Raw genomic sequence first — 14,571 nt, 5'->3', positions numbered from 1 at the left:
AACTCGATCGTGTTCTTCTAATTATAGTTTTTTTAAATAGTTGACTAGGTCATTTTGACCCGTGACCCTCACAAAAGACCAAAAACCCTCCAAAAATAGCAAACAAAACTCAATCATGCTTCTTTTGTTTTTAACTAAATTCAACATGCAACAATGTTGAAGAGGTTCATCTTGATTTGTTTGTACATTTTAATTGTTTTTATTAAAAATTGACTATTTTATTATTACTTTTAATTAATTTATATTTTTTTAAATTGATATCAAATTCTCAAAACCCTAAGCCTGTGCAAAGTTTACCTCCTAAAAAACCCTGAGGAAAACCCCCAAGATAACCCTCAAGTGGCCAACCCTCCTACCCCCAGAAACTACACAAGATAATTTATTAAGTCATTAGTACAAAAACAAAGCCACTATTTCTTAGTTGCTAGAATGAAGACTTTAGAACACCAACATCATGCATCCCTTGCCACAACCTTGAAATCAATGGTCACAAGTGTTGATGAAGTTACCAATCAAATAACTAATTGGAAAACTTATAGGGATTCATGTCATGATTATTATGCAAATGGCTTGTCGTATGATGGAATGAAAGATAAAGAAATAAGCAAATCACAAATATGTGCTCTTTTCACTAATCTTAGAACCAATGAGCTCATTTTTCTCTTAATTCAAAGAGGTTTCCAATACATTGGTGTAATCATCAGGGCATCAAAACGAATTTTTAAGATAGATGGTGGGTAGTCTTCAACCAACCTCCTTGTAATAATTATGAAGTGCCTCTATATTTAAAAAAAAAAAAAACTATATTGCAAGTCTATCAAATGGTCAAGGTTCTACTTAAAGATGCTTCAGCCCAAGTGGACATCAATGGGTCTCAGACTCAATATTTTAATTTGGAAATTTCTATAAGGCAAGGCTGCCCCCTAGCACCTGCTCTATTTGTTATTGCCTCATAAGCAATCTATTATCTTTTGAGAGACTATTCTCTTTCCCCAAAAATCAGGGGTATCTCTCTCCTTAATAAGGTTGATTTGATCAATATACAGTTTGCAGATGATGCACCCTTATTTCTTGAATTAAGTGAGGATAATATGGAGTCTCTTGTGTGAAGCTTAAGCAATGTCAAGTCTTTAAACATTGCTAATTTCGAAGGGCCGAATGCAATAAATTTCTTTGGAGACATAATCGAGGATATTAATGAAGATTGGCTTCCTATGCAAGCTAAAGTCCTCAAAGAAAGTGGAGAACGAAAGAAAGAACTTGATCAGAGTTCTGTGAGTCTTCTCTTGACATGGTGACATCCAAACCAGACGAGAATGGAACCCAATTTCTCACTACAGGTCTCAAGACTAATGATGGAGTTTTGATGGAGTTTAGGGGTCAGATTTTGAATGAAAAGTTGGTGAACATATTCCGTTATGAGGAAAAGGAATTCCTAACTCGAGCCAAGATTGTCTTCGTTGATGAATATCTACGGGCAAAATTCAAACACTGCACTAACGCGAACATTGTGTCCATGTTCGTGGCATGGTGTTTTGAGTTGGAGGATAAGGAGCAGGTGGAAAGGCTGGTGCGAGGTTGTGTTTGAGAGGAATGGTGTTGAGGACTTGATGGCATCCTAAGGATGACGCGAGACGGGGCTAGTTTTGTGTGAGTGAATTTTGATCTCCTTTGCGCCCATATCTTCTATGGAGCGTGAAATACAATAAGGAGGTTCACTATGCATCAATGCAGATTAGTATGCAAGGAGTGAAGAAGTACCTGAAAATGTGGGAAAGGAAGGAACTGAGGCTAGAAGAGGAGGAATGAGGACCGTATGAGCTGAAACCCTCACACCCTGGTGGGGCGTAATCCTCCAAGCACAAATGTGGGCGCTCGAGGGGTTCGAAGAGGAAGAAGGTCGGCAAACCCTTTGGATCAGATTTCCACCTAAAGACAACAATGATATCAACGACTCAGAGGAGCCTCCAGAGCTTGGCGGGAGTGCGAGTGAGAGAGGCAAGAAGATTGTTGCGGTGGAGTAAACCTGCCTGTTACAAATTTTGCTTTATATGTCTATGGTTTGTTTTGTAAGTCTGTATTGTATAGACTTATATGTTGCATATAAAGGGGGTAGAACAAAGCCTTTTTGATTAGCTAGTTTTTAAGGATGAAATACTTGATTCAGACTGTTATTTTTTATTGATAATACGAAATTCTTGGCTACAAATGATGTAACATTTCTTTTTAGCAATAAAAATTATACCATTAATCGATCAAAAAAAATATGGAGTCTCTTATGTTAAAGCTCAATTTGTTTTTTGTAGCCTCTAGAGCCAAAATCTCCCCATCTAAATCTACACTTTTTGGGATGGTTTGATAATCCTCCACATTAGTTGAGTAAGTATGACTACCAATGGGGAGGGCCCTCCAAATAAGTCCAATACCTAGGTATTCCCCTCTCTGTATGTCCTTGTCTGAAGGAGATGTGGCTTTCGATCAAGGGTGAATTGGACTCCAAGATCAGGAAGTGGCACAAGTGGTATCTATCACTTGCTAGTCGTATTAAGGTTTTCCAAAAGATCATATCTTCCTATAGTTTGTACTATACTTCAATTTGGATGTTCAACAACTATCAAATCAATGAAATTCAGAAGGTCATTAGGAACCATCTATGGTCGAATGGGAAAGGGAACAAGAAAATATATTATGTTAAGTGGAGTTGGTGTTGCTTGGATAAAAGGATAGGAGGACTGGGGTTGAAGGATATTAAGCCCCAAGGAATTGTCCTAGCTTCTAAATGGATTTTTCACTCTTTGGAAGTAGATGAGCCCTGGAAGGTTTTTATCAAGAATAATATCAAGTTGGTTACACCAAAGAAAGTTGAGGCTTGGAAATCACTATCATTTTATATGACCTAATCATTGGGAACTTCCCTATTTCTACAACTAGTTCTAATGTATTCAAGGAAATTTGGAAGGTGTGGGAGCATGTTAGGTGTTGGATCTCTAATAGTAGGATCAGCAATAATAATGATATTGTGCATGGGGAGAGGTCTATTTGGTGGAATTTATTTCACAAAGATAAACCCCTCACTCTTATTCAAGGTTGCTCAGCTAAGAATTGGGCTATTAAAGGCATATGTTGTTTCAAGTATATTATTACTAATGATCAACAAATATTGTGGACTAAATTATCTCAGAAAAAATAGCTTCCTGCATCTAACTTGAGGACTTATTCTATGTTAAGTGAGGCCTATAACTCTCTCCAAATCCCTAAATCTTGCACAAAGGACACTAACCAATTTAATATCACTTACACATGGATGGATGGCACTCCACTTATAAGGACCAAGGCTAAGATGGTTTGTAATGCTCTTTGTTGCAATGGTGATATTATTACTCATGTGAATTCTATTTGGCATACTGATTTCTCTAATCACGATTGGCAGAAGATCTTTGGCAGGGTGTGCAGCAATGATATTGCTCTTAAAAAGAAATGTTTTAAATGGTTGTTTATCTTGAATAGGCTTCCTTTTAGAAATAATCAACGTGTGATTGATATATGTAGTATTTGTAGGGTGTCTAAAACTAATAAACATATTTTCTTAACTTACATTATTGCGAAAGAAATCTGGTTTGTATTTGGAATTTGATTTAAGAATAATGTTAATAATCTAGATGTTGTTACTGGTTTTATTTATGGCTTAAAGAAAGATTGTAATTTATTTTGGTTCATGTTATCGTGTGAAATTCTATGGTATATCTAAAAGTTTAGGAATGAAGATAAATATCATGGCAAGGTTAGGATGCTTACTGAGTCTCTAAGGAGACTCATTCTTCACCATGCTAATGTTCAGGTCACCATAGTTATGAGGATATCCAAGAAGAAATTTGAGAGATTCCTTGAGGGTGGAACAACTAGGGTCTTTACTTTAGAAATCTCACATGGATACACCTAGAGCAGATTTAACATGGAGAGGACCCCCTTTGTGAATGCCCTGGCAATATTCATGCAAGAGATTAATGAAGAGAGAAAGATGGAAAGGGAATATCAGAAACAGCTCGTAGCCATTGGAGTAATTCTAGTGTACAACAATAAAACAGTTATTTGGATGGAAGGTCCCCTCGGGTGGACAACCTGGGTAGAGCATTGAGCTCTATAGCTGCTATTATTTTGAGTCTCTATATTTTTGTACTAAAGATATAATGCATTTAATATTAGGCAGATATAATTTTGTACAGTTAAACTGATGTTCATCTTATGGTTTTTTGTCCTTTTAGTAGGAGTAGTCTGAAACAGTGACTATGTTGCTCTTCATGGATAATATGTATTGATCTTTTACTCTATAATTTTGATACAAAAAAATTTCCCCCTTTTTTAAATATGAGGGAGTTTTAGGGTACAGGTGGAGGCTCTCCTAGGATAGACTACGAGCTTAGTGGGTATATAACCACCCAAATCAGAGACCTCTAGCAATTAAACTCGTTGTTCATGTCACGGTCCCTAATGCAAGAGCATTTAGGGGTGTAGGACAATCTCCCAGCTTCCAAAAATATTGTTACTTTTATTTTTTTTTGTGGTTAGGTGGTTAAAATTAAATGCAAGCATATATATAGGTCTTTATGTGTGTTGGGGATGGATAGAGTGGGTAAGTGTATGAAGATGGTGAACAAAAAGGGGGTATAAGTGGCCACTTTTTTTCTAAAATCATCTAAACCTGAACTTGGAGGAGGAATTTGAAACTTGTCCACTCAAAATTTGAAGATACCCAAAAAACAAAAATTGTAGTACTCTGAATCTAGTTTCCAAACTACTAATTTTTTTCAAAATTGGATAAGATTAAGGGGGTAAAATATTTTGCATGAGCACAAAAGTGTTCTTGTTTTTTCAGCAAAACTCTGACATATGCATCAAAAAAGTTATAGTTGCATTTAGTATTTTGAAAAACCCTTTCGTAGAAAGGTAGTTAAGAGTTAGCACTAGAAGTGTATTATTTTGTAATTTTTTGTTGAGAATTTTCTTTTTGGATTTTTTGAAGTGGATGCATTGATGGAAATGGGAATGGGATAGACTAGCCTAGTCTATGCTCTTTGATCCTTTCCTTGGATCACCAGGTGTTCTAACCACACCCTAGGGTCTCTATGACTCCCTTGCTTGTGGAATCCCCTGACCTTGCCCAATCCACCCACCAACAACTTGTAATACTTCTCCTAAGGTCTCACTTACTCATGAGATTCAAAAGAACCCTTATTTAGGCTAATAAGGGTTTGGCTTGTCCTACACCTTCTTAGGTCCTAGCAAGGATAGGACAGGTCTTAGACATGGTTTTCCATCCATTCATGTGCCCCCAAGAGGTTTATAAATTCCTATTTGTTACCGATCTCACTATTTTGCTTCTTTCCTGCAAAAAAGGGCTACAAGGAATGAGCCCAATTAGGCCTCCATTCCGAACTTTTAGGGCACTCTCTTGCAAATGATGACCCAACTTGTGAAACTCCCCAAAAGGACTATTGTTCAATTGAAAAAAGCTCAAATTTTTTCCAGGTTTTGGGTATCCAAGTGTCAGTACATTGCCCTAGGTGAATTTTGGGGTTTTTTAAGGGTTTTTAAGAGGGTTTTTAGGCCTGCCAGGGTCACAGTGATGGTTTGGTGTTTTTACCACCTTGTCTGGATTGGTGAAAGATCCTCCTTCTCACCAATGGTGCTCCACACACCCCTCTACAACTCCTCCAAAGGTTGCATCCTCCTCTGACCTTCCTTGCTCTCACGGACCTCTGCAACCTTAACCCTTCCTAGTCGGGCACTGTCCAGTCTCGCCTAGGAGTGGGTCTTTGGATGGATTCCCTGCATCTTCAAGGGCCCTGCTTGCTTTGAGGTAATGTACAGGGTCTACACTCCTATTCCCCATGGTTTCATGGTGATTCCACAATGGGGATAGGAGTTGTCAACCCATTGACACAAAACAGTCCAAAACTGGACAGTGAAAGAGTGTTTTACAAAATATTTACAAAGGACTCAAAACCTGCACAACACACTAAAACTAATTGCTCAAAATGGAAGAGTAAACACAACACAAAGCTCTCAATACAACTTAGTCTGCAAAACAATCCATTATCACTCTCTGATGCTCCATTTGTGTTGACTGGCAACAAAATGACAGTCACGGTCAAGGTCTCTTTTCTTGGGTCGTATAAAAACTAACATCCAACCCATCATTTTAGGGTTTGTAACAATATATAGTATCCTTTCCTCGGTTTGTGTGCCAAAATTAGGGTTCTCCATGCTAAACTAAGGTTTTTGACCTATTAGGTGGAAAAGTTGCTTGACAAATTTGAAAAGTTGTCATGCAACTTTTTGCAACTTTTGAGCAACTTTTGCAATGTTGCTTTTCTTGACTCCTAGGCCTACATTGGGCTATCCTATGGACACCACCATGCTAAAAGGACCCCAAACTCATCAATGGCACACATACCCTCTCCTCCACAAGAAACCTCAACCAAGACTTGAGAACCTAAGACCTAAACTAGGACCTAGATAAGACCAATGAGCTCATGGCTCTTATTACATTTACAATGGCTTCTCAAAGAAGAAAAACACCAACAAAAACCAAAAGGAGGAAGACCTTAGAAGGGTGCTCCTACACCATACTCCCCCTCTGCACAAAATTAAGGAACTAGGGGAGAAATGAGAGCCGGGTCAATACCAAGTTTCTTGAACCTACCCTCTTCAACCCAAGTGGCTTCAGACTCAGGTTGACTTGCCCACTTCACCAAGTGTTCCATATAGACCTGGTGTCTAGTAGACTTTTCCACCCTTGACTCCAAGATCTCCTCTACTATGGGCTGCTTCATTTGAGGTAAGGCATTCACATCCAAGTCCTGCAGTACCTTGGCTTGATTCTCAGTTTGCCCTACTATTTCACCCTTGTATAATATCAGATCAGCAACATTAAAGAGTGGTGATATAGCCAAATCTGAAGGAAGATCAACCTTGTAGGCGTTCTCACCATATTTTGACAGAATTCTACAAGGTCCTACCCTCTTCATCTGCAGTTTAGTAGGCTTGCCGCTTTGCATTCTAGCTTTGCTCAGATGGACCATCACATAGTCACCCACTTTGAATTGAACCTCTCTACTTTTCTCATCCACTTTAGCTTTCAATTTTTGGGTAGACTCTAGGATGGCTCTCTTGACCTATTCTTGGACCTCCTTGATGGTTTGAGTGAAGTCCTCTGCTTGCCCACTCTTCATCTCCATGGAACCAAGTTCTCTTAGTTCACACACTCCCCTTGGATGTCTGCCATAGACAACCTCAAAAGGACTCCTTCCAGTGGTCCTATTTACACTGTCATTGTAGGCATACTCCGCTTGTGGAATGACTAGATCCCATGTCTGCCCATACTCCTTGGTTAGACACCTCAACAAGTTGCCTAACACCCTATTAATGACTTCAGTTTGACCATCAGTTTGTGGATGGTAAGCTGAGCTAAATGATAAATTGGTCCCTAATCTTTTCTATAAGGTTTGCCAAAAATGGCCCATGAACTTGTTGTCCCTATCTGAAACAATACTTAGTGGGAGTCCATGAATCCTTACAATCTCCTTAAAGAAGAGATGTGCAGCATAGCTAGCATCATGAGTAGTTTTACATGGAATGAAATGGCTCATCTTAGAAAACCTGTCTACTACCACATAGATGCTATCCATACCTATCTTTGTCTTGGGGAGTCCTACCACAAACTCCATGCTCACACACTCCCAAGGCCTATTTGGGACCGGTAATGGTTGATAGAGGCCTGCATTACTTGATCCTCCTTTTGCCCTTTGACACACACCACATTGCTCCACATACTTTCTCACATCTCTTGGCAACTTAGGCCAATAGTAGTACCTCTGTACTAGATCCAAAGTTTTATTGACTCCAAAGTGTCCACTTAGACTACCATTGTGTTTTTCTTGTATGAGATTTTCTCTCATGGATCCTCCAGGCACACATAACTGATTACCTTTGAACAAGAGACCACTTTGAAGAGTGTATTCTGCATACTCACCATGAAAATGATTCTCAAACTCCTTGCAGACCTTGTAGGCTGATGAAAAGTCTTCATCTACTTCATAGAGGTCCTTGAAACCTTCTATTCCTATGCTCTGCAATTGTAACTCTTGGACAGTCAACAACTTCCTGCTTAAAGCATCTGCTACCTTGTTGAGTTGCCCCTTTTTATGCTTGATGGTAAAGGTAAAGGATTGGAGTTATTCCATCCATTTCAAATGTCTATTGATAAGCTTCTCTTGAGTGTTAATGTAACTCAAAGCCTGGTTATCTGTGAACACCACAAATTCCTTTGGGAGTAGGTAATGCCTCCACTTTTTGAGAGACTGAACTAGTGCATACAACTCTAGGTCATAGGCTGAGTAATTCTTCTTTGCCTCATTAAGCTTCTCACTGAAAAATGCCACAGGCCTTCCCTCTTGACTCAATACACCCCCTACTGCAATGCCACTCGCATCACATTCCAATGTAAATAGCTTGTCAAAAGTAGGTAAGAGTAGGATGGGTTTTGTGGCTACTTCTTGCTTCAATAATTGGAATGCTTTATCAACCTATTCAATCCACTTGAATTTGGTTTTTAGGCCTCCTTTTATGGTGTCAAGTACTGGTGCACATATGCCACTGAAGTTCCTCACAAACTTCCTATACAATTGAGCTAAACCATGGAAACTCCTAACTTCAGTCCCTGTTTTAGGGGCGGGCCAATTCAAGATTGCCTCCACTTTACTTGGATCCATCTTCAAGGTTCCCTTAGACACCACAAATCCCAAGTAGACCAACTCTTGCTTCAAAAAGTCACACTTCTCTAAGTTGATTGCCAACTTCTCTTCATGCAACCTCTCTAGGACTAACCTCAGATGTTCTAGGTGCTCCTCTTTGGTTCTACTATAGATGAGTATGTCATCTAAGTACACCACCACAAACCTGCCTGTGAAGTCCTTTAACACCTCATTCATCAACCTCATGAAGGTGCTTGGGGCATTAGTAAGTCCAAATGGCATCACAAGCCATTCATACAACCCTTATGTGGTCTTAAAAGCAGTCTTCCACTCATCACCCTCCTTAATTCTAATCTGATGATAACTACTTTTAAGGTCCAACTTGGTAAAATACATGGCACATCCTAAACAGTCCATCAGATCCTCTATTCTAGGAATAGGAAATTTTTACCTTATGGTGATCCTATTGATTGCCCTTGAATCAGTGCAAAGTCTCCACTTGCCTCCTTTCTTTGATGCTAGTACTACCGAGACTGCACATGGGCTGATGCTCTTCTTGATCAGTCCTTGATCCAACAACTCCTGCACTTGCCTTGCCACCTCCTTGTTTTGATCAAGTGTGAGCTTATATGCAGCTTTATTGGGTAGGGATGCACTGGGAACAAAGTCTATTTGATGGCTTATAGACCTTCTTGGTGGAAGTGTTGCAAGTGCTCCATCACTCACTATGTCCTTATACTCTTGCAACATTTGCTTCACCTCCTTGGGTACCTCTGTCTACAACTTGTCTTCCTCCTCCTTTGGCTTCACAAAGATGGCACACCTCACTGTCTCCTCCTCATGTAGCAAGTGTAAGAACTCTTTACCAGTACTGAGTAAGACACTAGGTGTTCTTGAGGTTCCCTCATCATTCTCTATCAGAGACTAAATCTTAAAGGTTCTACTATCCTTCTTGAAGGAAATGGAGTTCTCCTCTCCATCATAGATCACCTTCCTATCAAATTGCCAGGGTCTACCTAGCAGTAGATGATAGGCATCCATGGGTAACACATCACATCCTCCAATAGAGAACTCTACCCAAGTTTGTTCATCAACAAGCACACTCTACTCTTGATTCAACCATGTCACCTTGTAAGGGCTAGTGTGGGGTATCCTTGTGAGTTTCAACTTCTTGGCTGCCTCATCTGATATGATGTTATCAGTTGACCCTAAATCAACTATCACCTTGCAAACTTTACCAAGGATCTTGCATCTCACCCTAAACAATGCTCTCATATGCTTAGGTTCATCCTTAACCGGTTGTCTTATCAAGACTCTATTGAACATCATATTCTTCCCAATCTCTAATTCAATATGGTCCACCTCAAGTGTTTTTCTTCTTGATGTGTCTTCATGAGCATAAGCAACCCTCTTTCCACTATTTGATGAGGTAGGCTTGTCAGGGCATCTATAGGCTGGGTGTCCCAATTGACCACAGTTGTAGCATTTCATGGTTGCAAAGTAGGAGTTACCCCTGCCGGTACCTCTACCCCTACTTGGACCCCCTTTGGCACCTCTTCCTCTAGAATGGCCTCCTCTGAGATTGGTTTCACTACTATGTTCAGTCAACTTGGACTCTCCTTGATTCCTTTGCTCATTTGCCTTGCTTTGGTAACCACCTTGGTGATTCATTTGATCTCTACCTCTGCCTCTACCCCTGTTGTTAGAGTCTCCCTTCCTTTTGTTCCTCTCTTCCACCTTAGCAGCAAGCTGATGACATTTTTGGACAGTGGTAGGAGTCCATAGGCTTATCTCCTCTTGAATGTTCCACTTTAGGCCACTTAGATACCTAGCCACCTTGATAGATTCCTCTTCTTGGACTTAGGATCTAAGACAAAGCTTTTGAAACTCCTCTGTGTAGGAGGTCACATCAAGGTCTTTTTGCTTCAATCCCTATCTCTTCTTATGAAGTTGGACTTCATAATCCTCTAGTAAGTAGTTCTCCTTGATCTTACTCACCATGGCCTTCCAGTTGGCTATAGGTAGCTTTCCCATGCTAACTCTCTCTTCTTGTAGGTACTTCCACCATGTCAAGGCTGCTCCCCTTAGTCTTGATTTGGCAACCTTAACTTTTTGAGCTTCTATCACACCTTCATACTCAAAGTGGTTCTCCATACCCTCAATCCATTCCATGACAGTGTCAATGTCCATCCTTCCACTAAAATGTGGCAATCCTTCAAAAGCTTTAGTATTCAAAGCCTTGATGGCCTTTACAAAAGGTTCTTCATTGATTAAGGGGTCTGGTTTAGGTATGATGTCATCAAGATCAATAGCTTTCTTGCCTCTGTCACTATTGTCTGCACCCCAAAGTTCTTGTGCTCTCTGATCAACCACTTCTTGCAACTTGTTCCTTATTTCACTCATAGCATCTTCAAGGAGCCTATTTTTCTCCTTTTGTTCTTCTACCTCCCTAGCCAGCTCTGCATTAGTGACCATTATGTTATCCCCTACTGATTCACCAGAATATAGAGACATGCACGGTCCACCAAATCTTTAACCCGCTCTGATACCAATCTGATGGAAATGGGAATGGGATAGACTAGCCTAGTCTATGCTCTTTGATCCTTTCCTTGGATCACCAGGTGTTCTAACCACACCCTAGGGTCTCTAGGACTCCCTTGCTTGTGGAATCCCCTGACCTTGCCCAATCCACCCACCAACAACTTGTAATACTTCTCCTAAGGTCTCACCTACTCATGAGATTCAAAAGAACCCTTATTTAGGCTAATAAGGGTTTGGCTTGTCCTACACCTTCTTAGGTCCTAGCAAGGATAGGACAGGTCTTAGACATGGTTTTCCATCCATTCATGTGCCCCCAAGAGGTTTATACCTTCCTATTTGTTACTGATCTCACTATTTTGCTTCTTTCCTGCAAAATAGGGCTACAAGGAATGAGCCCAATTAGGCCTCCATTCCATACTTTTAGGGCTCTCTCTTGCAAACGAAGAACCAAATTGTGAAACTCCCCAAAAGGATTGTTGTTCAATTGGCAAAAGCTTAAATTTTTTCCATGTTTTGGGCCTCCAAGTGTCGGTACACTGCCCTAAGTGAATTTTGGGGTTTTTTAAGGGTTTTTAAGAGGGTTTTTAGGCCTGCCAGGGTCATAGTGGTGGTTTGGTGTTTTTACCACCTTGTCTGGATTGGTGAAAGATCCTCCTTCTCACAAATGGTTCTCCACACACCCCTCTACAACTCCTCCAAAGGGTGCATCCTCCTTTGACCTTCCTTGCTCTCACAGACCTCTGCAACCTTAACCCTTCCTAGTCGGGCACTGTTCAGTCTCGCCTAGGAGTGGGCCTTTAGATGGCTTCCCTACATCTTCAAGGGCCCTACTTGCTCTGAGGTAATGTACAGGGTCTACACTCCTATTCCCCATGGTTTCATGGTGATTCCACAATGGGGATAGGAGTTGTCAACCCATTGACACAAAACAGTCCAAAACTGGACAGTGAAAGAGTGTTTTACAAAATATTTACAAAGGACTCAAAACCTACACAACACACTAAAAATAATTGCTCAAAATGGAAGAGTAAACACAACACAAAGCTTTCAACATAGTTTAGTCTACAAAATAATCCATTATCACTCTCTGATGCTCCATTTGTGTCGATTGGCAACAAAATTACAGTCACAATCAAGGTCTCTTTTCTTGGGCCGTACAAAAACTAACATCCAACCCATCATTTTAGGGTTTGTAACAATATATAGTATCCTTTCCTTGGTCTGTGTGCCAAAATTATTGTTCTCCACGCTAAACTAAGGTTTTTGACCTATTAGGTGGAAAAGTTGCTTGACAACTTTGAAAAGTTGTCATGCAACTTTTTGCAAATTTTGAGCAACTTTTGCAATTTTGCTTTTCTTGACTCCTAGGCCTACATTGGGCTATCCTATGGACACCACCATACTAAAAGGACCCCAAACTCATCAATGGCACACATACCCTCTCCTCCACAAGAAACCTCAACCAAGACTTGAGAACCTAAGACCTAAACTAGGACCTAGATAAGACCAATGAACTCATGGCTCTTATTACATTTACAATGGCTTCTCAAAGAAGCAAAACACCAACAAAAACCAAAAGGAGGAAGACCTTAGAAGGGTACTCCTGCACCATGCCTCCTAAAAATTATGTACCTATGCATCACATAACTTACAACAAAATAATCAAAAATTCAAAAAAAAAATTCGAGTGTAAAGAATGAAGTGTAGAACAATAACACATAATTTGTTTCAAATTTAGACAATTATTTCAAAAGTTATTAAAATAATGGTACACATATGTCTCTAAGAACTCTGGAGACATTGGTAAAAGAAATTATAAGTTAATAAGTTTATGTTATTCAATTTTTTTTTCAATATATATGCTTAAAAAGTTCAGAAGATATGTGAAATTGTGGTTGCAATTTAAAAAAAAAAAAATGATGACGTGTAAACCTAATGACGAGGAAGTTGAGATATCAGATTTGAAGAAGAAAACATGTAAAAAGGAGGCAAATGAAGCCCCCAAGCCTCAACCTTGTCATCCAAGGCTAATTACAAGTCGTAACATGTTCACAATGATAATTTTAAAAACCCGATGGGGCTTTTACTTTTTAAATAACCCGATTAGGCTTTTTATTTGTTAAAAACTCAATCGAGTTATGTTCATTTATATTCATATATGTAGACATGCATATATTCATATATGTATACATACATATATATGTGTATATATGTATATATGTATATGTATGTATATGTCTATCTATCTATCTATCTATCTATCTATCTATCTATCTATCTATCTATCTATCTATCTATCTATCTATCTATCTATCTATCTATCTATCTATCTATCTATATATATATATATATATATATATATATATATATATATATATATATATATATATATATATGTATATGTATATATATATATGTATATGTATGTACACACACACACACACACACACACACACACACACACACACACACACACACACACACACACACACACATATATATATGTATATGTTGTTAGTATTAACCGATGACTGAGAGGGGGGTTAATTAGTCAGAGCAGTTTATACACAATTTAAATTTTCAAACTAACCGGTCTGCAACTATCCTTCCAAATTAACTTAAACATTACATTAACCATGAAAGAAAAGAACATCAAAGAAAAGAGATTTGCATACACAAATAAGCATCACATAACACCAGCAATTATACACGGAAACCCTCGATTAGAGGGAGAAAACCACTGTGGGGATAACCCATAATCTCTTTTTGTAGTGAAAAAGAGTCCCCTGTTAAGAGCTTACAATCAGTTCCTTCTGAGAACATCACCCTGTTAGAAGTGACTGGTATCCAGTTAAGAATACCTTAGAACCTGTTAAAGTTCACCTTGCTAAAGGATTTTACAACTTCATATTAGAAGTGACTCTGTTAAGATATTTTTACATAAAGAACCGGTTAAGGTTCGCCCTGTTAAGGGATTTACAATGTTGCAATTGTTAGAAGGAAACAAAGATGATTGATCTGTCTGTTGACACTACCTCTTTCTCATAGATCCACTTTGCATGATTTGTTCTTCTAATCGGTGTCGGCTTCACCAATTCATACCTTTGTCCCCTTCACTTTTTTTTGTGCACCCTTTACATTCACACAGATCTTTTTCACATTGACAACAGCACAATCAGCATGAATGATGTGAGTATATTAGCCTTTAGTTCTAGCGCCAACTTTCCCTCCAAAAATCAAATTCAAAAATATGTTATCACGCCTCAAATTGCTCTCC

The sequence above is a fragment of the Cryptomeria japonica genome, chromosome 6 (genome assembly GCF_030272615.1).
Source record: "Cryptomeria japonica chromosome 6, Sugi_1.0, whole genome shotgun sequence".
Taxonomy (NCBI): domain Eukaryota; kingdom Viridiplantae; phylum Streptophyta; class Pinopsida; order Cupressales; family Cupressaceae; genus Cryptomeria; species Cryptomeria japonica.
The sequence above is the reverse complement of the archived record's forward strand: the minus strand, read 5'-3'. Positions refer to the sequence as shown.